The 23,582-nt window shown below is 37.9% G+C and overlaps 1 long non-coding RNA gene across 1 annotated transcript in view; it reads left to right on the top strand.

Annotated features, from left to right (window-relative positions):
• Positions 1-48: 48 nt before the first annotated feature.
• Positions 49-23,582, top strand: part of LOC134484646 (uncharacterized) — a 38,106-nt gene continuing 14,572 nt past the window's right edge. Inside the window, exon 1 of the long non-coding RNA XR_010062219.1 lies at positions 49-1,062. This is a non-coding gene — a long non-coding RNA (uncharacterized LOC134484646). The remainder of the gene's footprint in view (positions 1,063-23,582) is intronic.

Genomic DNA, 23,582 nt, shown 5'->3' with positions numbered 1-23,582 from the left:
CTCCTGTACTTATGAAGGTATTGAGTTGAGGTTTCACTGTTCCTCAAGTCTTTCTTCCCCCTGCCCATGCTCCTGTTTCTTATATATGACATTAAGGAAGAATCATGGCAACACATCTAAAACCTTCAAGTCTGGCCATGGGAACACAGGAAGTAGATAGTGTAGTACAGATATCAAATGTGAATAGAGAAAAGAATTGTATACTCCATGTGGTCCTTTGCTTTATTGATGTTGGTAATTTTTGAATAACATAAGGATTTGGGAATTTATAATTGAAGTAGGTACACCATAATTACACTGTTATTCTCAGTCTATAGATGGGCCCACTTTGTTTCCAAAATCATAGCAGAAAATGGAATTTGAAAACAGAATTTTTGAGTACATATTCAGGAATATTTATAATGTCCCCTATGAAGGAATGTACAATAGGAAAGTGAAATACAATGTTCATTCAACGAAAGGTGTGTAGGTAAAGTACTGGCCTTTATAAAATTAAGAAAACCTAGAAAATTGAACTGTATGTCACAGGAATTGACCTGGGAATAAAAATATTATCCAGAAGAATCTCCTCCACTCCAAGTTCCTAAATAATTTCTATCCATGCCATGCCCCTGACTCATTTTCTCCATTCAGAAGTCACTAGCTTTAGAGAGATGGAGAACGAAAGTTTCCACTGTGTCACAGGAGACATACCTAAATTGGCACCCTCAAAACTGGTTAATGTAAGGAAAGCTGTTTAGAGTCAGGCCACGGCAGTTCTCAGTGACAATATCATTAGGCTCTCCCTGAAAAATCTCTTGTATCCTTGAGAGCACTAGCTTCTTCTGTGATGTAATAAGTGTTGTCCTGACTGCAAATGCCTCTCAGATATTACTTCAGTACCTATAGGTTTTACTAATTGGCCTCAAATTCAGGGGAAACAGTCATTAGGGAGGGAGAACAAAGACGATGAAGAAATCAGAGATGGGGAGAACGAAGCTGGTCTTCTGTCTTGGTATAAAAGAAGGAAGAAATACATCATCCCTGAGAAATCTCACTGAAGCCTTGGTAGGAGTGGAATATGTAAGTTGAAGAGATAGAATTGATCTGATCCTTCCACACATGGGATCAGGAGCTGGGAGCCTCTCAGAAGAATCTGGACTTCCCTGCTTCTAATGGTTCCTGGAAGTCAGAGAGTTTATATCATTAATTTCTTTCCCCCAAAAGCCAGGTGTTTGGAAGGACAGTGTTCTTTTCCTTAGAGCTCATGGATTTTTGTTCTTATTGCCCAGAAGAAAATGGTCCTAAGGAAGAAGTGAAAAATAAGTATACTTTCCTCAGCTCAGAGTAAACTCCTCAATTATTTGGATACTTATAGAGCAGTAAGTGTCTGATACTGGTATTTGGGAGAGAGAAGTGCTCCAAATTTGATCTTCATCATCTCAATCTTTCCACTAGTATTATTCTGACTATAAATCCCTGACAGGAACCCTTTGGATTACTGACTCAATAGGTCTGATTAGCTGCTAATTATCTTTTGTTTTTTTTTCCTTTTTTTTTAGCAAATTTTATACCTTTTTTTTTTTGGTTCTTTTTTTCGGAGCTGGGGACCAAACCCAGGGCCTTGCGCTTCCTAGGTAAGCGCTCTACCACTGAGCTAAATCCCCAGCCCCTTATATACCTTTTTTAATTGGATATTTCTATATTTACATTTCAAATGTTATTTCCTTTCCCAGTTTCCTGTCCTTAATATTCCTAACTGATCCCCTTATCCTTATCTATAACCTTTACTGTGCTTTGACATTCCCTTGAACTAGGGAGAACCAAGGGCTTCTCCTTCCATTGATGATCAACATCGCCATACTATGCCACATATGCAGTTGGAGCCACAGGTCTGTACATAAACAGTCATGGAATATTGGTTTAATACCAGAAAGCTCTGGTTAATTGAACTTGTTGTACTTTTGGGAGTTGAAAGCCCATTCAGCTCTTGTAATCCTTTCTCAACATCTACAAACAAGGGGTCTGTATTCAGTTCTCTGGTTTGCAACTAGCAATCTCTTCTGTATTTGACATGCTCTAGCTGTGTCTCTCATGAAAGATCTAAAACCATTTATTGGCAGAATGCAATTTTATCTTCATCAATCTTATCTAGTTTTTGTGCCTGATATATATATATATATATATATATATATATATATATATATATATATATACACATACATACATATATATATGAATACATACATATATATGTGAATACATACACACACATATATACATATATATACATATATACATATACATATATACATATATACATATATACATATATACATATATACATATATACATATATACACATATATATACATATATATATATATATATATATATATATATATATATATATACTTTTGGTGGATCCTACAACTAGGAATTTTGGTTTAATATTTGGATGGATTCTGCATAACAAGGTGAAGACTATAGGATCCACAAGTGACAATTGCAAATAGACTCCCTCCTGTTTTTTATAACCTATTGAATTTGAGGTTTCATTGGCCACAAGCCATTCCTATCACTGCCCATCACTCAGAAACTGATGTGTGGCCTGAAGAAAGAATCATGGTAAAACATCCAAAACCCTCAAGCCTATCCCTGGGAACACAAGAAGGTAGATATTAGAGGACTGATATCTAATAGAACTTCAGAACCACATTCTTTACTCCATGTTGTCCTTTGCTTTACTGATGTCTTGTAATTAATGGATAAAATATGGATTTGGGAGTTGATCATTAGAAGTAGGTACACAATATTTCCACTCTTATATTCACTCTATAGCTGAGCCACGTTTGATACCAAATTCATTGCAAAAAAATGGAATTTGAAAAATGAAATTTTGAGTACACATGCAGGAACATATATAATGTCCCCTGTCAATGAATTTACAATCAGAAAATATAAAACAATATTCACTCAATTAAAGTTCTGTAGGGAAAATACTGGCACCAGCAAAACAGGGAAAACCTAGGGAATTGAAATTTATGTCACAGGATTTGACCGGAGAATAAAATTAATCTCGAGAAGAATATCTTTCCTTCTGTGTTCCTAGAACTTTTCTACTCATGACAAGCCCCTGACTAACTTTCTTCATTCAGAGCATGTAATCACTAATAAAGCAGAGAGAAGGCTCTAGCTGTACAGAGATGTAGCATGTAAATGTTTCTACTGTGTCACAGGAGACACTACTGGAAAGTGCACAACCAAATCTGGTCAATGCAAGGAAGCTCTTGAGCAGGTAGGCTATGGCAGTTCCATCATCATTAGGCCCTCCTTGAAAATTCAATTGTGTCCTGGAGAGCCGTAGCTTCTTCTGTGATATCACAAGTTTTGTTTTGACAGCAACTACCTCCTTCCATATGTCTATGGTTTAGTAATTGGCATCTAATTCAGAGTAAAGAGCGATTTGGAAGAGAGAACAAATAGGAAGAAGGGATCAGAGATGGGGATGAGGAAGCTGGCCTCTTGTCTTGGTATAAAAGTAAAGAAGAAATAAGTGGTTTTTGGAAAACACCCTGAGCAGATGGCTTTAGTTCTTTTGTTCTTCTATGGGTTAACCGAGCTCTTGGAGAAGTTGGTGAACATCCTAAAGACCTTTTGGCAGATGGTAAAGTTTCTAGACACCCCTTTTTGTATTTCAATGATCCTAGGGATTGTATGACTAAAGGTAATTGTTTTCTAGGACGAGTGCTAGAGCAAGATAGATTTTTAGGTGCTTTAAAAGACATGGAATTTTTCTGATATACTTGGACTAATGGCACAAGGTCTAAATGATTTTTTTTCGATGTGGACTTTCCCTCAGACCTTTGGTAATATAAAAAAAAAGGTTTTATATGTTTGAAGTCTAATTTGCACAATGACAAACCACTTTGAGCATGGAGAACACTTTCTGGAGCCCTAGAGAGGGGTGAAGAAATTCTCTGAAACCCTAGGGTAGATGGTGAACATGCCTTTTTTGTAGAAGGAGGAGTTACTTGAGCATCTTGGGACAATATGGAATGTCCAGCAAGTCCTTTCAAGGAATGGCATCTTTGCACAATTCCTTCATATTTTTTGGAAATTCCATGGCCCTTTGGACAGATGGAGAAGGTTAGGACTCACCTGAGGAGAAAATGTAGCTTTTGCTGTCTCTTTGGCTGCAGAAGATGGCACAAGATCCCTTTTGGCAGAAGGGGGATGTTTGAAACTATCTTCTTTAGAGGAAATTTCTCAAGACTACATCAGAAGGATCAAATCTTAACCTTTTTTTTTTATAGAAACTGGATGCCTGTGGTCCACTTTGGTAGAGGGAGAATGTCGCCTCTTTATCCCCAGAGTGGACATGTTAAATAAATCTACTTAGGTATATGGGGATAGTTCTAAAACATGCTGTTCAGATGCAGTAGATCCTAAGACATCCTTCTCAGATGAGGAAGGTCTTAATGTACCGTGTATACGTGTAGAATCCTTACTGTGATATCAGAATGGAGGGTATGTATTAGAGCTACCTCTGAAAATGTGACCTCTCCCTGAGCATCATAGACATATTCTAGATATTGTTTTGTAACTGTGGAAGTTCCAAGAGAAATTTCTTCTGCTGGAGAAGTGGAAACCGACTTTCCTATAGAAGTGTCAGGTTCCCTAGCCTGCTTGAGAGGCAAAACAGGCTCCAAAGCCCCTTCAGAAGATGAGGTAAAATCCAGAGCTTTTGAGGTATTTGGCAGATGTTCTGGGTCTGCTTGTGGGTATAAAGAAGGAATGGCAATCTTTTCTGAATATTTGGAAGAGTGTGTAGCATCTTCTGTAGTTGGGGAAGATGGCTGATTTTGAGGAGATAAGGAAGTTCCTATAGCCTACTGTGGAATTTGTGGAGGTCGTATTCATTCTTTTACACTAATGGAATACAAGGAATCCCTTTCCTCAGTTGTCGAGGATGCTACAGACTCTGGTGTTCGCATTTCATGGTTCACATATGGTTGGGTCCATAACCTTCTCTACAGATGGAATCTGTCCTAGAATATCTTTTGTATATGTGTCACATCCACAAGACATTTCTAAAGATGTGGCTATGGGTAGACCTCCTTTTGTAGAAGTTTCTTGTCCCACAGTCTCTTTTTGAGATAGAGTAATACTCAGAGAATACTGCTCAGTTTTGGGAAGTTCTAGCATCTCTGATGTATATGTGGAAAATTTTGGAGCCTCTGATTTCAGTACAGAACGACTTAGAGTCCCCTGAGGAGGTAGGGGATATTTTATCTTCTCTGCACATTGTATAAATATGGAGTCTGCATGGCTCATTGACAGTGTGTTTTGATAAACTTGGCTTTTGTGGGCCTAATGGGATGTCAGGAGGGTCCCTTCAGTGGTAGAGGATATTTGAATAATTCTCTATTATATAGGGACATTTGAAGTACTGGGGGATATGGTGAGGCTGCTAGAACATATTTTTTATGTGCAGAAGGCACAGGAGTTCCATCGGTGGATTCAGAAATTTCTACCACATCTTGCGTGGGTGTGGAACTCTCAAGAGCCCCTTCTGAAACTGTCAATGGTCCTTGATCTAATGGTGTACATGCAGAAAATTTTGTCTCTTCTTGGGCTGGTATGTGTGTTATGAGGTTCACTTGGGTATTTGTAACTGTATTTTGTACGCCTTGGATCATAAGTGATGATTTAAGCGCATTTTTAATAGTGGAGGACTTTGAATGTCCTCTTGGCTTAACAGGGTAGTTCTGCAATCTGCTTTGTCAGCAGAATCAGGTTTCAAACTCATTTTACCCGAAGCAGATTTCATAAGCACGTTGGTGGAGATAGGGCACATCTTTGACTGTCTTTGTGAATGGACAGAGCTCTCTGCCCTGCTTTGGCAGCTAGCAAAGGTAATAAAGTCTCTTCTGGAGAAGGGGCAGGACTTATTCCACTTGTGGAATATGAGAAATCACTGAGATTACCTTTAAGAGAAGAAGATTTCCAGCCCTTTTTTTTCTGATTGGGCCTGTTGTACCTCCCCTTAACCAGAGGCGTCTTCTCCAACAAAATATGGAGGAGAACTGGAAAGACTGAGGACCTGTAAGATAGGGAATGAACATTTAAAATCCTTTGGAAAGTCTGTGGTACAAGAGCTGAACACCCAGAAGAGTGTGCAATACTGAGACCTCAGCGAGGAGACCCTGCTACTTCTTCCCACATGTGCTCATATCCCTAGCCCAAGAGGAAACTGCATAGTGCCACTGGACACATGAATATAGGAGCAGTCAATCTGCAGGAGCCCTGCAGTCCAAACTGCAGCTGAATCTGAACTTGTCCAAACAGTATTCTACACCCAAATGTCATGAGGGGTGGGGAAGTATTACACTGTCAGAGGGGCAGAAACCCGTGAGAACTCTGCTCAAATTCCTGACTCAAGAAAAAAACACCTAGCTCCATCTGGGCCTCCTGTGCATAGGAACGTAGGAGCAGTAGGGTCAAGACACTTCTGGTTGCAGCCCTTATGGAAAGCTGAAAGTCAGCCCAACAAGTGAGTTCAGGCCTGAGACAAAAGGTGATTCCAACTTTTCTGCTTGAAGGGAGCTCACTGGTTGACTCAGGACATGCCAAGGCAGAACTCCTCTGGGATCAGGCATTTCCAGTTTCTAGCTGGCTCCTGAACCTTGCTGAACCTTGCTGATTCCAGCACAAAGCTCCCTTCTCCTAGAAACTGTGGGAGAGAGAGCTGATCACCCAGGAGTGTGGGCAATACTGAGCATACAATGCACACAGACTACCACTTCTGCCCACAATTGCCCACATCTCTGGCCCAAGACAAAATTACATAGTGACTCTGGAATAGAGGAGGAGTAAATCTACTGGAGCACCATGTTCCAGACTGTGCCTAGATCGGAACTGATCTTGTCAAACAGCTCCCTGTACCCAAATCATGATGGTGGGGTAACTAGAGCCTCAGAGAAGCAGACACTCCTGGGAAATCAGAGGAGACTACTCTCTGCCCAGATTCCTGACTCAAAAGGAAAACACCTTGTACCATCTGTGCCCCCTCCCCCCACAGAGGGACCTAGGAGAAGTATGGGAATTTCCTTCTGGTTCCCGCCCACAGGGACAGCTGAAAGTAAGTGGACAGGAGCAACTACGTGCCTGAGAGCAGAATACTCTGTTCCCTTAACTGGGTAAAAGAAAACAGGAAAACAGGTCTACAGCAGCCCTGACACACGAGCCTACAGGACGGTGAAGCCACTGTCAGAAAGAGCAAGACAAGCTAATTCCAGAGACCACCTGATGGCCACAAGAAAGCACAGGAACACAAACAACAGAAACCAAGACTACTTGGGCTCAACAGAACCCAATTCTCCCATCAAAACAAACACTGGATATCTAAACACACCAGAAAAGGAAGATCTAAATTTAATTTCACATTTATCATGACGATGGAGGATGTTAAGAATAATAACTCCCTTAAGAAAATGCAGGACAATAGAAAAAACTGAAGTAAACAAATATAATGCAAGAAAGAGGGAACACAAAACTACCTTAAAGAACTACTTGAAAAAAAAACATAACAGGAGAAGGAAATAAACAAAACCACCCAGGAGTTAAAAATGGAAATAGAAACAATAAAGTAAGCACAAGGAAGATAACCCTGGAAATGGAAAACCTAGGACAGAGACCAGGAGTCATAGAAGTGAGAATCACCAACAGGATAAAAGACATAGAAGACATAATCTAAGGAGCAGAAGAATCACACAACTGTCAAACATAATGTAAAACAGAAAAGACCTAGCTCAAAACATAAAGGATATCCAGGACACAATGAGAAGATCAAACCTAGTCTTAACAGGTATAGAAGAAAGTGAAGACTGTCAACATCAAGGGACAGTAATATCTTCAACAAAATTATAGAGTAAAACTTCCCTAATCTAAAGAAAGAGATGCCCATAAACATACACAAAGCCTACAGAACTCCAAATAGATTGGACCGGAAAAGGATATCCTCCCATCACATAATAGTCAAAACACCAAATGCACAAAACAAATAAAAATGTTAAAAACTGTAAGGAAAAAGGTCAAGTAATATATAAAGACAAAGCTATCATAATTAAATCAGAATTCTTTCCAGATACTATGAAAGTCAGAAGATCATAGACAGATGTCATACAGACACTAAGAGAATAAAAACACCATCCCAGGGTACTGTATCCATCAAAACTCTCAATTAACAAAGACGGAGAATCCAAGATATCCCATGACAAAACGAAATTTACACAATACCTTTCTACATATCTAGTCTTACAAAGGACACTAACTGACAAGACCGAACACAAGGATTCAAGTAAAACCATAGATAAAGCAAGAAATTAATCTTTTCACAACAACACATAGAGAAGAGAAGCACACAAACATAAACTAACCTCCAATTATGAAAATAACAGAATGTGACCATCACTATTCCTTAATATCTCCAACATCAATAGACTCATTCCTCACTAAAAATACACAGATTGACACACAATATGTAATGAGGACCCAGCATTTTGCACTACAGGAAACACACTTCAGAGACAAAGACAGACTCTACCTCAGAGTAAAAGGCTGGAAAACAATTTTCCAAGCAATGGTCTGAAGAATATATAAAATCGACTTTCAACCAAAAGTCATCAAAAAGCATAAGGAAGGACACTTCATATTCGTCAAGGGAAAAATCCACCAAGATGAACTCAAAATCATAAATGTCTATGCTCCAATTACAAGGGCTCCTACATACACATAAGAAACCTTACTAAAGATCAAAGCACATATTGCACCGCAAAAAATAATAGTATAAGATTACAACACCCCATTCTCATCACTGGACAGATCACAGAATCAGAAATTAAACAGAGATATAGACAGACTAGCAGAAGGTATAAACCAAATGGACTTAACAGATATTTACAGAACATTCTATCCTAAAACAGAAAGATAAACCTTCTTCTCACAGCCTCCTGGCACTTTCTCCAACATTAATCATATAATCAGTCAAAAAGCAGGCCTCAAAGCATACAGAAAGATAGAAATAATCCAACGCATCCTATCAGACCACCATGGGCTAAGGCTGTTCTTCAATAAAAATTAGGAAAGAACGCCCACATATACATGGAAGTTGAACAATTTTTTTTTACTCAATGATAACTTGGTCAAGGAAGAAATAAAGGAAGAAATTAAAGACTTCTTAGAATTCACTGAAAATGAAGATACAACACACCCAAACTTATGGGACACAATGAAAGCTGTGCTAAGAGGAAAACTCATAGCTCTGAGTGCCTGCAGAAAGAAACAGGAGAGAGCATACATCAGCAGCTTGACAGCACACCTAAAAGCTCTAGAACAAAAAGAAGCAAATACATGCAGGAGTAGTAGAAGGCAGAAAATAATCAAATTCAGGGCTGTAATCAACCAAGTAGAAAAAAAGGGACCATACAAAGAATCAACAGAACCAATACCTGATTCTCTGAAAAAATCAACAGGATATATTAACCCAAAGCTAGGCTAAGCAGAGGATACAGAGAGTGTGTCCAAATTAACAAAATCAAATATTAAAAAGGGAGACAGAACAGCAGAATCAGAGGAAATTTAAAAAAAATTGCTGTACTACAAAAGCCTAGGTTCAAAAAACTTGAAAATCTGGAAAAAAAAAGACAATTTTCCAGACAAATACAAGATACCAAACCTAAATCAGGAAAAGATAAACCATTTAAACAACCCATAACTCCCAAAGGAATACAAGCAATCATCAAAACTCTCCCACCCAAAAAGAGTCCAGGATCAGATGGGTTTAGTGTAGAAATCCATCCAAAATTCATTGAAAAATTCATAACAATACTGTCCAAACTATTCCATAAAATTGAAACAGATGGAGTACTACCAAATTGCTTTCATGAAGTCACAATTACTCTTATAACTAAAACAAAGAAAGACTCAACAAAGAAAGATAACTCAGACCAATTTCTCTTATCAATATCAACACAAAAATACTCAATGAAATTCTTGCAAACCTATTCATACAACACATTAAACAATCATCTACTATGTTTAAGTAGGATTCATCCCAGGCTTGCAGGGATACTTTAATATACAGAAAACAAACAACATAATTCACTATATAAACTCCAAGATAAAAACCACATGATCCTTTCATTAGATGCTGAGAAAGATTTTGACAAAATTCAACATCACTTCATGAAAAAAGTCCTGGAAAGCACAGGAATTTAAGGCCCACACCTAAACATATACAGCAAATCCGTAACTAACATTAAACTAAGTGGAGAGAAACTTAAAGCAATCACACTGAAATCAGGGACTGAACAAGGGTGCCCACTCTCTCACAACTTATTCAATATAGTTCTAGACATCTTAGTCAGAGCAAGCAGACACTGAAGGAGGTCAAAGGGATATAGATTGGAAAAGAAGAAGTTAAAATAGCACTGTTTGTAGTTGATAGGATTGTATACTTAGTGACCTCAAACATTCCACAAGAGAATTACTAAGCCTGATGAGCAATTTCAGCAAAGTGGCTGAGTATAAAAATAACTCTGCACAAAGCTAAACAAGCAGAGAAAGAAAGTAGGGATATGACACCCTTCACAATAGCAGCAAATAATATAAAATGTCTTGGGGTGACATTATCCAAGTAAGTAAAAAATATGAGCATATGAGCAGAACCTCAAGTCTCTGAAGAAAGTGAAGGAGATTTCAGAAGATGGAAAGATCTCCCATGTTCATGGACTGGCAGGATTAATACAGTAAAAATGGCCATTATATTAAACGCAACCTACATATTCATTCCAATCCCCATCAAAATTCCAATCCAATTCGTCAAAGATTTAGACAGAACATTCATTAATTCATCTGTAATAAAAAAAAAAAACACAGAATAGCTAAAACTGTCCTCAACAATAAAAGGACTTCCATGGGAATCACTATCCCTAAACTCAAGCAGTATTACAGGGCAACAGTGATAAAAAAAAAAAAAAAAAAAAAAAAAAAAAAAAAAAACTGTATGGCGTTGTGACAGAGGCAGGCAAATAAACCAGTCGAATAGAATTGAAGACCCAGAAATGAACCCCTACAACCATGGTCACTTAATTTTTGAGAAAGAAGTCAAAACCATCCAATGGAAAAAAAGACAGCATTTTCAGCATGTGGTGCTGGTTCAACTGTGGGTCAGTATGTAAAAGATTGCAGATCGATCCATTCTTACTGCCCTGTAGAAAGTATAAGTACAACTGGATCAAGGACCTCCACTTCAAACCAGATACACTCCAACAAATAGAAGACAAAGTGTGGAAACATCTCAAACACATGGGCACTGGAGAAAATTTTCTGAACAAAACACCAAAGGCTCATGTTCTAAGATGAAGAATCAACAAATGTGATCTTAAAAAAACTGAAAAACTTCTGTAAGGTACAGGACACTGTTGTTAGAACAAAATGGAAACCAATAGATTGGAAAAAGATCTTTACCAATCCTACAACTGATAGACAGCTTATATCCAAAATATACAAAGAACACATGAAGTGAGACTACAGGGAGACAAATAACCATTTGAAAATGGGGTTCAAAGCAAAACAGAGAATTCACAGCTGAAGAATATCAATTGGCAGAGAAATACCTAAAGAAATATTCAACAACTATAGTCATAAGGGAAATGCAAATCAAAACAACCCTGATATTCCACCTCACACCAGTGAGAATGTCTAAGATCAAAAACTCAGGTGAGAGCAAATGCTGGAGAGGATGTGGAGAAAGAGGAACACTCCTCCATTGTTGGTGGGATTGCAGACTGATATAACCATTCTGGAAATCAGTGTAGAGGTTCCTCAGAAAATTGGACATTGAGTTATCTGAAGACACAGCTACACCTATCTTGGGCATATACCCAAAAGATGCCCCAATATATAACAAAGACATGAGCACCACTATGTTCATAGTAGCCTTATTTATAATAGCCAGAAGCTGAAAGAACCCAGATGATCTTCCACTGAGGAATGAATACAGGAAATATGGCACATCTAACCAATGGAGTGTCATTAAGAGATACATTGAAATGCTAGCACTCTATACAACAGGGTTTTAGAGTCCCTTAGTGAGAGAATGGTCTTTTACAGCAAGGTCTTCATTATCAGACTTTGATTTAACCCATCTACCAATGAAGTGAAATTATCCCAGACATAAAATAGTGCCTCTCCAGAAACAGCTTTTATCCACTAATACGCATCTACTTCTATTTCATAATTGTCATGTTTATATGGGTTTAGGATACAATATGTTCTGATTTATTAATGATATTTAAGTATTATTTGGGGTAATTTTGAAATTTTCAAAGGAACAAACCTATTTTATGATTGTATTCCATACTACTTTTAATTTGATCTTGAAGAATTTCATGAAAACTGAAGTATCAAAAATGTATATCTTCCCATTGAAAATTTGTAACATCAATCATGTGAAACTCCCGCTGAACCTCAGTGGATTGATTTCTCTGAAAGCATTTATAGACTCTCCTACTGCATTATTGCAACTCCACAGAAGCTTCACTCCCATAGTGGCAGTTCCAGATCAGATGTAAACAAACAATTTTCTTTGCCTTGGAAAAGATTTAAAATATTTCATTAACTTTTTATATGAAACTAGTAAGGATTTTGAGAAAAGGGGGCAGAAAGGCCCCAGAAAGTATGTTTTTAAAATTCTTTTCTTAAAATTAGACTTTTTCATGCAATATATTTGAATTATGATTACTCTACCCTCTATTCCCCCCTTCTATTCCTCTCCTGTCATCTGTATCTACATCCTTCTGACTCTCAAAACAAACCATCATCTAAGGGATAAAAATAAAATGAAAGTTAATGAATTGGAGTAGAACAAAACAAGCATATAGAAAAGAGCCAAAACAAGGTTCAAGAATCAGATACAGACACGGAGACCCAGACTTCCATTCACACACTCTGGAATTCCATGGAAACATAAAACCAGGAAAAATATATACACAAAACATACAGAGCAAATATTAATAGATAAATAAACATAAAACAAAATGAAAAAGACATTCTGAAGAAAAAGTCCTGACCCATTATGAGACAAGGATCCTCCAAAGATGATGTTCAGTTCCCTTAGTGCTTTATACGCAGTCTACCCTTAAAATTAGTTTGTGTACCCAGTGATATTCCCTTGGAGAAAACTAAGTTTTCATTTTCACATGATTATCCAATGGAGATAACTTCCAAATTAGAGATAAGGTCATATGCAGGCCTTGGGTTCTTTCAAGGGCTTATTAATAGGTAAGGAGATCTGTGAGGTGCTGTCCACTGAGCATGATACAATTGTGGCCCTCCAGAACTCAAAATACTTACATCTATCTGAACAGACCCTATATAATATTGACACTGCCTATTCAAAAGAACTAAGTGAAGTGCTGGAGAATAGAGAATGATGTAGCCATGGGTGTCTTACTTCATGAAAAAAGATTTTAAGAGACTAAAATTTACTATGAGTTGGTGTCTCAAAGTAACACCAGAAATTACATTGTTAACGTCTCACTAACACAACTGCCTAAACAACAGCTGAGGAAGAGAGGGAATGGGGAAGAATGGAAGTTTAGTTCTCTTTCTGTTTAAATTCCTTCTTCCTCCTCTTCTTCTTCTTCTTCTTCTTCTTCTTCTTCTTCTTCTTCTTCTTCTTCTTCTTCTTCTTCTTCTTCTTCTTCTTCTTCTTCTTCGTCTCCTCCTCCTCCATCTCCTCCTCCTTGTCTTCCTCCTGTTCCTCCTCCTTCTTCTTCCTCTTCTGCTTCTTCCTGCTCTTCTTCCTCCTCCTCAATCTCTTCTTCTTCCTGTTCTCCTTCCTCCTCCTCCTCCTCCTCCTCCTCCTCCTCCTCTTCTTCTTCTTCTTCTTCTTCTTCTTCTTCTTCTTCTTCTTCTTCTTCTTCTTCTTCTTCTTCTTCTTCTTCTTCTTCTTCTTCTTCTTCTCCTTCTCCTCTCCCTCTGGTTTGATGTGTGGGTCCTTGATTCACTTTGACTTAGGCTTTGTACATGGTTATAAAAATGAGATAATTTGCATTCTTCTTCATGCTGATTTCCAGTTGAACCAGAATTATTTTTGGAAAATGCTATGTTTCTGCCTTTGAATGGTTTTTATCTACTTTTCCAAATATCAAATGATAGGTGTGTGGGTTCATTTCTGTGTCTTCACTTCTATTCCACTGGTCTATCCATCTGTGTCTTTACCAATACCATGCAGTATTTATCACTATTGCTCTGTAATACTGCTTGAGTTCAGGGGTGATGATTCCCCCAGAAGTTCTTTTCTTGTGGAGGATAGTTTAATCTCTTCTAGTTTTTTCTTATTCTAAATAAATTTGGAAATTTCTCTTTTTATCTCTATTAAAGAAGTGAGTAGGAATTTTGATGGAGATTGCATTGAATGTGTAAAATTAAATTGAATGGCAAAATGGTCATCTTTACTATATTAATCCTGTCAATCCATGAGCATGTAAGCTCTTTCTATCTTCTGAGATAGTACTCAATTTCTTTCTTCAGATACTTGATCTTTTGTCATACAGATCATTCACTTGCTTGAATAAACTTAAACCAAGATATTTTATATTATTTGGGACTATTGTGAAGTGTGTGATTTCAATATTTTCTTTCTCAGCCTGTTTATCCATTGAGGAGAGGAAGGCTACTGGTATGTTTGAGTTAATTTTATACCCTGACACTTTGATGAAGTTATTTATCAGGTTAAGAAGTTCTCTGGTGGTACTTTTGGGTCACTTAAGTATATACTATCATATCATCTGCAAATGGTGATATTTTGATATCTTCCCTTCCAATTTGTGTCAGTTTGACCCCCTTGTGGTCTGGTTTCTCTGACTATAACATGGAGTCCTGTTTTGAATGAGTAGGGAGAGAGTGGGCAGCCTTGTCTAGTCCCTGATTTTAGTGGGATTGCTTCAAGTTTCTTTCCATTTAGTTTGATGTTAGCTACAGGTTTCCTGTATATTTCTTACACTCTATTTTGATATGAGCCTTCAGTTCGTGATTTTGCCAGGACTTTTATTCACATGGGTTGTTGAATTTTGTCAAATGCTTTCTCACCATCTAATGAAATGACCTTGTGCTCCTTATCTTTGAGTTTGTTTACATGATGGATTACATTTATGAATTTTCCTATATTAAACCATCCTTCCATCCCTTGGTTCAAGTCTACTTGATCATGATGGATGATTTTTTTGATGTGTTGTAATATTCGGATTGCAAGAATTTTATTGAGAATTTTTTCATCAATATCCCTAAGGGAAATTGGTCTGAAGTCCTCTTTCTGTGCTGAGTCTTTGTGTGGGCTAGGTATAAGAGTAATTGTGGATTCATATAAGGAATGTGGTTGTGCTCCATCTGTTTCAATTTTGTGGAAGAGTTTGGACAGTATTAGTATGAGGTTATCTTCCATTCTCATTTCCCTGCTTTCCCTATACCTAATTCCTGCAAAGGCCACTCCCTTCCCAACCTCCCCTCTCATTCAGTTTCCTCTCTCCCGCCATCCTCCTCAATATCAATTCTGCTAACTGCATTTTAAAGTCAATATTTAGGAAAAAACACTGAGAAAGTATAGGAAGTATCCCATAAGCAATTGTGGTTGATGTTTTGTCAAGATATGAACATATTTAATTTAATAGTTGTCAAAATTACTACATATACTGTTAGAAGAGACACTGTCTTCATTACCTTCAACATGAAGGAAAACCATTTATATATTCTTTTAAGTTATACAAGGGCATCTGTTAAAGGAGTAACACACATCACACAACTTTATTACTCTGAAAGCTCTCTTTATTGCATATATTTACACAATGAAAAGTACAAAGGCTTAAACTCATGTGAGTGTACTTTGTTTCAAAGTTAAAGTTTAGATATACAGGTTGATGACAACAGCCATCTCAGACTCAGAGGGGTTAAATACATAAGGGAATCATCTATTACCTTACCTTTCTTCTTTCCTTTATTCCTGATTAAGACTCCTCTCATTTTCAGCCCCTGCTGTGAGAGATGGATCAGAAAATGCCTGAGAGTCCACAAACCAGAATCCATCTATAGGAAAGAAAAAAGACTACATCTACAAATTGTACACGCACTCAAAACTTGTTTGTAGATCTTAACACTTGAAATAAAATGCAAAAAGAAACCCATTTTCTAGGATATTACAATATACAGGAAATGGTACCTGTAGGAAGCATTCTCAGGGGATTTTAAACTTCTGCACCTAAGAAGGAAACTGCCTCCATGAAGGAGAAGATTTTTTTCTTTGGCAAGAAAGTCAGTCTGTCTCTTGACAGTTGTGCAGTCTGTTCATCACTAGAGCAACGGTGATGCTTTATGAATGTGAATAGATAAACACATACCAGTTTTCACTTCTTCAAATAATTTCAAGAAGAACCTGAAAGAGAATATATAATGTTCCACAGATGAAATATGGGAATTTAAATTAGCCAGCATAAATATGTTGTTAAAATTTCTGCCTTTATTAATTTTGACTATTTCTGCTATGAATAATAAGATGGTTATGTAATGTCTACCAATCCCCAAAGCCTGAAACATTGTGGAAAACTGTCTTATTTCTCCCCAACTTGGTTTTTGATCACCCTACTTTTCATTGCCCATCTAAATTCTCTGTTTCTCATGTAGATCTGAGGACTATGTGAGGATGTCACTCTCATGTAGAAGACCAAGGAACTTTCTGTACTTGCATGTATTTACTCATGGGAGCATGCAAATAAATCTTTCAGTTTCAAGAACAAAATCGTGGCTGTCCAAGACCCACATGAAACAAAATCTTTCTTTCTGCCATCAATGAACTTTAGCACACTGGTAACAACACAGATAACAATATAATGGAATAGTCCTGTAATAATAATAATAGTGATGATGATGATGATAATGATGATGATGATGATGATGATGATGATGATGATGGAAAAATCCCCTCGAGGGATCACGTTATAAGGAAAATAAATATTGAGATGTGTTTTTTTTTAAGTGATATTGTATCCAGGAAAGCAATTTTCAATAGGACAGACTCCTCTCACATGAAAATCACTCAAACTGTCATGGCTTCACAGAGAGAGTTGAGAACCAGAGTGGTCTTTTAGGACAAGAGAAAGATTCGCCAACATTCTATAAAGAAAAGCAATCCAGACATTCTGTGTGAGGATGGTTAGCTTATGCATGGCTAACACACACAACATATACACAAACACACAAACACACACACAGACACATATGTATGTACACACACACAGATACACAGAGACACACAGAAAGAGACATAGACAGTTAGACAAACAGACATTCACACAGAGAGACTGACAGTCACAGACAAACACACAGACACAGACACACATACACAGACACAAACACACAGACACACACACGTATACACACAAATATACAGAAGCACAGACACAGAGAGGATAACCAATAAACAGATACACACACAGACACAGACAGACACACACACACACACAAACACACTTATGTACACACACACACACACACACACTCACACACACACACACTCATCTCTTGTCTCCTACCTAGAGTGTCCAGGTGCATAAAACGTGTGAAAGGATGAAGTGGACCCAGGAAACAGTTAGTCAGCAGAATATTGGTCTGCGTGCAAGTGAATTTTGGTGTCTTCCAAGGATTTCAGTGCCACAGCTCTGTTAGAAGGTATTTAGGGACACGCTATGGTTGTGTGCATATAATTTACTCAGGGTCAAGAGGGCTAAACGAACCTTGGAGAGCAGGAAGGGGTTTTTGTGTGCACTTACATCAGTTGCAGGCTTAAGGTACCAGGAAGTCCTCTATTGCTATATCTTTATAATCTCTGACCCAGCATCGGTCTGTTGTTCAGTGATCTCCATTTTTCCTACTCAGAAATCGACTCCACTGAATGTGCCCCATACCCAACCCTGAGGTCCTACTTGCTCGATTTCAAAGGATTGCAGGTTCATGTTCTGCATTCTCTGTCAGAATAAATCCTCAGGAACGTGGCCCTCTAGACATCATGAATTAACCAGTGCTTCCATCGAGTTTCTGCATTAACCTGTATGTCCTCTATTTCTGGCCAGTTCTCTCTACACCCCGCTATCCCTCCATCTTCCCCTCTGAACTTCTGCTCCTGTCCTCAGTCGCACTCACTCACTCACAGAACCTGTTCCAGTTTTTCCTTTCAGATAGGTCGATGCTTTTCTTCTCAAGGTGCCTTCTCCTTTCCTTTGTCCTCTCTGCATTTGTGGATTGTAGATGGAATATGATTTATCTCACAGCCGATACCATGCATAGGTAAACGCCTGCCATGTTTGTGTCTCTAGGTCTCATTTCCCTCTTGGGCTGATTTTTTTTTTCTAGTTTCATCTATTTTCTCTTTGGCTTCAGGATATCATGCCTCGACCACTATGATGTCATTCCCCCACCCCTATGATGTCATGCCCCACCCCCATGATGTCATGCCTTGGCCCCTTGTTAGAATGGTTGTATATATTCACCAGGTAACATTCTGAATTCTGCCCTGTCACCAGACTCCTCCAGGCACCCACCATTTACAGTTCTTCCTCCTATCCTCTCCCCTTCTACTCTTATTGAGTAGAGGACCCCTCTGGGTACACCCCGTCTCCTGGCACATAAAGTCTCTGCAGGACTAGACTCATCGTCTCCCACTAGGTCCTGAAAACGCAGCCCGGGTAGGAGAACAGGATCCACAGACAGGCGACGGGTTTACTGAACTCATGTGAGAACCATTGTGCTCCTCTACCTCTCTCAGTCCTTCCCTCAGCTCTTTAGTGAGACTCACTGAGCACTGTCTGATATCAAGCCCTGTGCCTGTGCATCTGTATCAGTCGGCTGCTCTGTTGAGTCTTGCAGAGGACAATAATGCTACACTGCCGTCTGCAAACATAAGAAAGGACCATTAATAATGTCAGTGTTTGCCGTCTGCCCATAGGATAAGTCTCACATCCGGCCACTTTTCCTTTGGCCATTTCCTCATTTCCTCTTCCATCTCTCTCCGTGTGTCTCTTATAGAGGGGGCAATTTCTGGGTCAAAATTTTGGGGATGTGTTTGGTTCCTTATCCTTCCACCTTGGGTCCTCTGTGGCTACAGAAATTGACCATTTCGGTGTCCGTATCCCCACTGTTACGAGTCTCAGCTAAAGTCACCCTCATGGACGCCAGGGTATCCTCACCCATCCCAGATTGCTGGCAAATCATAGAGATAGTACCAACCCTGGACAGTCACTGATTTCAGTTTATTCTCTTGGCGCTCTGTCCCTCTTGCTCATCTCTCCCAAGAAATGATTCTCAAACCCTATTTACCTTCCCATCCCCTCAGTCACCCAATCCTTTCCTTCCAACTGCCTCTTCTCATTACTTTGTTCCTCCTTCTGAGTGAACTTCAAACATTTTTCTTGGCCCTTTCTTATTGTTTATCCTCTTTGGTTCCATAGAACTTAGTGTGTGAATTCTGTACTTAATGGCTAATACCCTCTTTTAAGTGAATATATACATGTTATTTTGGGTCTCAATTACTTCATTCAGGACAATACTTTCTCACTCCATTTCTTGACCGCAGCTTCTCAATGTCCTTATTTTTCTTTCTTTTTTTTTTCTTTTTTTCAGAGCTGGGGTCCTTATTTTTCATATGTGTATAGTATTTCATAGTGTAAATGAACTAAATTATCTGTAGCCACTGTTTGGTTGAGGGGCATCTGGCTTATTTCTATTTTCTGTTCATTATGAAGAAATCCACTAGGAACATGATGGAGCACATGTACTCTCTGCATGGCAGAGGTCTTTTCAGATATAAGACCAGGTGTAGTATAGCTGGGTCTTTAGGAAGATTATTCCCCATTTTCTCACAATCCACTGGACAGATATTGATAGCATTATACAGATTTGCTCTTCCCAAGCAAATGCAATTTGTATCCTGATATTTATTTGCTTCCTCAAAGGAGGTCTCCCCCCACCAACTAGCCCTCTATCATGGACACTGGTGATCACATATGAAACTTCTTCCCATTTTAACCGGTCAGTAAATGCTAGAGCCTATTACTGATAGCCGGAGGGGAAAGTTGGTACCGGAGGTATGACAGTGGGGTTAGGTAGAGAGGCAGAAGAGGGTAAGAGGGGAAGGGAGAGGACTGAAGAAAAAGAGGAGGAAGTAATGATGGAAACAATCCATGTGGCCTGAAGAATGCACATGTAGCAGGGGTTTGATGGTTGGAGTATAAGTTATGATAACATTAGATCTACCCAATACACATTTATAGATTATAATTATAATAACCAAATTGTGTGTTTTCTTTATGGGTCATTGGGTTTGGAAATTCCAACAAGCTTTCCTCAACAGTATTTCTGAATCAAATTTTCTGTTAATAGAGATCACCCCTTGTAGGGGCTCTAACCATTGCTCCATAGTCCAGTAGATACAGCTGTTTCTTCCTCAGTCATGTCTCTTGTATTTTCTGTGGATATCTGTTTCTTCAGTGATCCATGCCCACTGTTCCTTTTTCTCAAGGTTTTCAATGATCTCACCCAGAGGAGTTTCAGGTTTCTCAACTTGTTCCACTTAGTTAACTGCAGCTTCACAATGTCCTTATTGCTCATACCTGCATATTATTCCACTTTAAAAATTTTCTGATAACAGTGAACCGTCGTGAGTAGGCTAAAATTTCCCAAGAAAACATTAAACATTCAGTCTCTAAATCTAGATCTCCTCATCCCATTATGCTTGCTTTGCCTGAATGGCCATGGCATGAGCAGTTTTTTCTTAGGGACATCAAAGCCATTTCCTTCTCCAGTAATGGCTGCCATCCCTCTGTCACAGGTTTTTACCCTGGTTATTTTTGGTGATTGATGTGATTTAGAAATTGTAACACCATCTGCATGGTAGAAAGCCAGAGATGTTTCAGGTTGACCCTGCTTCCACAGCCAATGATGTCACATGTGCACAATGAGCAACCATGTGACACCCAAACAGCAAGATGATGTCATCTTTGACTCCACATGTGACTGCAAAATTGCCTCTTCTCCTGCATGCACCTTGGCAACCATGTCATCCTGACTGCAAGATAGGAACTTTGAATCTACACCCAAAATTAAGATGGCCTCTTTAACTCTCTTAATCCTACCCGTCTGTGAGCATGGGAGGTCTTTCTGTCTTCTGCTACCTTCCTCAGTGTCTCTTTTCAGAGACTTGGAGTTCACACCAGATATGCTTCTGATGTGCTAGGTTAGAGTTAATTTATATTTCATAATATATATATATATATATATATATATATATATATATATATATCCATTGTGATTGGCATGTCTTCCATAATTTCTTCTCAGCCTCTCTGTCATTTGCATGGCATATTATTTTCATTTAATTTTTCATCCATCCACTTGGCTGAAGGTGTTTTTCATATGTAGGTCATTTCTGGTAAAACTTTTGGATCACATATGTTCACTATTATATGATGTGTGAATGGCGATACACTGAGTTCTCCTTTTGCGATATCATCCCCTTGACCTCCTTTGGTTGTCTTATTGCTCTAGCTGGGAATTTAAGGACTTTACTGAAAAGATGCTGCGAGATGTGCACTCTGTTCTCATTCTCCAATTTAGTAGAATTGCCTTTTGCTTCCCTACCCCTTATTTAGATATTAACTGTTGGCTTGCTATATTGCATTTTGTGTAATATTTTTTGTATTTATTTTAGTATTTTATTACATTAGGTATGTGCCTGACATCCCTGGTCTCCCTGAGACCTTAAATATGGAACGACGATGGATTTTGTCAAAAGCATTTTCAGCATTTAAGAGATAGTCTTGCATTTTTTCCTTCTTTCTTTAATTCTGCTCCTTCACACCATTGAGTAATAGTGAATATTAATAATATTAATAAATCATATTAAATATGTTAATAATTAATATATTATTTTTGATATATTAATGTAATATATCCGTTACATTATTATATCAATATATTAATTTAATATAGTAACATAATATATTAATATTAATTATATTTACCTTATTCATATAATAATTTAATGTATAAATACATGTTAATATTAATATAGTATATTAATATTAGTTATATATTATGATGTTAGGATATAACAATTTAATATGTTACTTTATTAAAATATATATGTATTTTATTAAAAAAATATATATTATGATATGCAACTACCAAAAAGTTAAATCCAAGGGGAGCTCCCACGTTAATTTGAAGTGCAGAGGGCACAATTTTTTTTTCAGTTAAGTTTGTTAATATGGTGGATCACTTTAATGGGTTTTCATAGATTGATCCACTCCTGCATCCTCAGGAGAAAGCTTACATGATTGCACTGAATGGCAGTTTGAAATGCTTTTCATTTTGTTTTTGAGCATTTTACCTAGTATTTTTTCCACCATTGTCTGTAAAGAAAATTCGTCTGAAATTCTTTCTTTGTTGAATCATTTTGTGATTTCGGTGTCAGGGCGACAGTGGTGTCGTGGAATCTGTTTGGTGATTTTCCTTCTGTTTCTGTGTTTTGGAGTAGGTTGAGAATTCTTTGAAAATCTGGTAGAAGTCTGCGCTCAATGAAACTGGCCCTGAGAATTTTTCAGTGGTTAAACTTTCAATTACTGTTTGTGTCTTTTTAGGGGTTGTACAGCTATTTACATAGTTTATCTTACCTTAGTTTACCTGTGGTCAGTGTTATCCATCTACACAAACATCCATTTAATTCAGAGATTCTAATTTTGTAGAAAGCAGGTTTTTGAAGTGAGACCTAAGGATTCTGTGACTTTCATCTTTGTCTATCGATGTGTCTCCCTCTTCATTTCTGCTTTTGTTATTTGGATGCTGTCTTACCTCGTATTACATTATCTATTTAAGGGTTTGTCTGTCTGGTTGATTTTCCCAAGGAACTAGCTCTTGTTTTTGTTAATATTAGTATTCTTTTTGTTTCTGGTGGATCACTCTCACCCTGAGTCTGATCACTTCTTTCTATGCCCTCCTTTAATATGTGTTTGCTTCTTTTTATTCTAGAGATTTCATGTGTGCTGGGAAGCTGCTAGTATGGGGTCTCTCCAGTTTCTTTATAAAATTGCTCTGTGCTGCATGTGCACGTTCCTCTTACACTGCTTTCCTTATGTACCTTAAGTTTGGAGACAATATGCCATCATTATCATTGAATTCTAGGAACTTTTTTTTTTTCAAGTCTTCTCTGAACTTGTGGTTCTTCAGTTGCAAGCTATTGAATATCCATGAGTTTATAGACTTTTTGTTATTGTTGAAGTCCAGTTTAAATCCATGGTGATCTGAGAAGATCCAATGGTTAGCACAGTCTTTCTGTGTCTGTTGTGACTTGTTTATTGAGGGTGAACATGATCAGTTCAGGATAATGTTCCATGAGGTACAGAAAAGATAGTGTGTACTTTTGTGTTCATGTGAAATATTCTGTAGATATGAGTGAGGTCAGATTAATTGAAACCCCTGGCAGTTATATATTC

The sequence above is a fragment of the Rattus norvegicus genome, assembly GCF_036323735.1.
Source record: "Rattus norvegicus strain BN/NHsdMcwi chromosome Y unlocalized genomic scaffold, GRCr8 chrY_unlocalized_22, whole genome shotgun sequence".
NCBI lineage: Eukaryota > Metazoa > Chordata > Mammalia > Rodentia > Muridae > Rattus > Rattus norvegicus.
The sequence above is the reverse complement of the archived record's forward strand: the minus strand, read 5'-3'. Positions and strand labels throughout refer to the sequence as shown.